The following is a 2,500-nucleotide window of genomic DNA, read 5'->3' as shown; positions in this document are numbered from 1 at the left end:
CCTATTTATATATTTATCGCATAGGTTGTTTTATTTGTGTGTTTGTTAGCACACCAATATCAATAGCCAGAGATTGTCAGTATATATATTTTCAAATATCGAACTCTCTCCGGTGATTCAGGCTGGGATTCATTATCCTTTTCAGTGAAATATCCGTTTTCGTTGCTCAAGTATTTACTGGAATTTGTTTTCCACTAAAGTTTTCAATGCTATACATATTGCACATGTTGGTGTCTTTTGGAACACAATATCGAGTGATATGGAATTGTAGAAACGTGCCGAAATCCTATAATGAAGTTTTCATATGTACAGCTATGTCTGTAATCAACGTCAGTTTCCAAACATACCGACCAGGCGGTTTCTTAGAGGGTTCGTTTCTTTTATGTCCGTAGCGGTGTGAGAGTGTTGTTGCTTTGTTGCTGTTGCTTGGCAGGTAGATTTTAAGTATAGCACTTCGCCTTGTGAGAGCTTCGGCGAGAGATTAGAAAGTAAGTATTTGAATGAATGTATCGTACAAAACAACAAAATATGATGATATTTGTATTCATACATTAATGCTGTGATTTTCAAGCTGATAATCATCAGGCTTCACTCACCAAAATTTCGCTCAACCTCTTGTTTAATTATAAGACAAAACAACGTCTGTATGCGTATAATTCTTTTTTTTCTCACTATGAAATTTTACACCATTAACATTTAAAAACCTTCTCAATTTCATTAAACACTACTGTTTGTCAGTGTTCTTTTTCAATACTTGCAGACCTCCACATGTCAATAGATCCAGGCCCCTACTAGAAGAAAGGAGTGTTATGCTATTGTCTACTCACTGTTCTGTCCTGTAGATTCTTCTGGAGAAAGCTAGTATTTGAATAGTAGAGGTGTAATTGATAAAAGTTATTGATATTTTTCTGTAGTCCTTGTACGGGAGAATTGTAACACAGTTAACCACCGGCATAAGCCTTTGATATCAATCTTTAAAATATTAGATACCTTAAAGCTTGTATTTGAGAAACCTATGTTACACAATGACTACTTAATTCGCCACCTGGTACATATACATCGACGGGAATTTATTTGACATCTGCGAAAATATTATTAGTATGGTAATAATGACTTATTTGACGTCTGATAATGTGTTATTAGAATGATAATTGGAACATGTCAGTCCATTTCATCATAAGTCCAAGTTAAATTAAACAACATTGATTAAATTTGTCTACCGCAACTTGCTTTGTTGATTATAGATTCAACAATCCGCAATCAATATTTTTTAGATTTTCATTTATAAAATTAAGCGTTAACGTGTCAAGCGCTCATCTTAATATTAGTATAACATTGTTTACTTACATAATCACATTATGTCACATTGATAAACTTTGTTGTTATTGATGTTATTGCTGCTACTGTTAGCTGTTAACAAGATTACCTATAATCAAATGCGTTCCATATGCCACCATTACGTTTTGCATTTATTACATTATTAAAAGTGACTTTATAGAAATGAATAGGAATTGATGTGAAGGATATTTGGTTGCTATTTCTTAAAGGTTAAGCAACCATGTAGAAGCTCTAATGTTATCACATAGTCAACGAAAAGTTATGATGTGATTATTGATGTTCACATCAATATATGTAGGATAAGAATGGACACGATTTCATTCACTGATCGAAAGAGTGAAATGTTGTAATCTTGGCTTTCTATAAACTCATCAATTGCTTTACAGCATTCCGTCCATCATACGTATCTAGAAATAGTGATTTGTTACCAAAGTCCACAGATATGTTATGCAGGGGTGAAGTCGAGAATATTCTATAGCTCTTCTTTCCATTTTGTGTCAAGTTTTAAAATACACTCTGTCTCTTTCTCTCAATACTTTCCTACCAATACCTATAGTTCACACGTGATTTCATATTCTTCACTCACTGGCTTCTCTCCTTTTCCCGCCAAATAACCGCCACTTTCCTAAGGTGTTTTGGATGCTTATGAATGTCTGAAGTTTCTGTAACCAGGAGTTCGTTCCTTTTTAGGATCAGAAGATTTGTCCAATGTCCAACCTTTGCTTTGTGGGTTTCTGTCGGGCTTGTTTTCCTTCGACGATCGGACAATTTCTCCTCACTTACGAGCTCCATCCGACCGGGATTGGAACTAAGAGTTTCCATCTAGTAGAAAAGTTTATGGTACCTCATGCCAACCAGCCTATTATGTGACTTGTTAAAAAGGGCGGAGAGAATTAGTGGTCATATTGCGCCGGTCATTTGCGCCCATTTTGCTTTAATTACAACCAAGATTCTATCTATTCTACCCTGTGTCCCAACGGAACATCCACATTGATGTGGCGTGGAAGTGTGACTACAGGGTACACTCTTCATTAAGAAAGGACTGAGTAGCGTAGCATTGCAATTGTTTTATAGTAATGAATGATTGATAAATGCTTAATCGTTGATCTCAGGCATGAAAGAGAGAGAAGATTAGAGTGATTTATATATATATATATATATA

This window comes from Octopus bimaculoides, chromosome 6 (genome assembly GCF_001194135.2).
Source record: "Octopus bimaculoides isolate UCB-OBI-ISO-001 chromosome 6, ASM119413v2, whole genome shotgun sequence".
Lineage (NCBI taxonomy): Eukaryota > Metazoa > Mollusca > Cephalopoda > Octopoda > Octopodidae > Octopus > Octopus bimaculoides.
The sequence above is the reverse complement of the archived record's forward strand: the minus strand, read 5'-3'. Positions refer to the sequence as shown.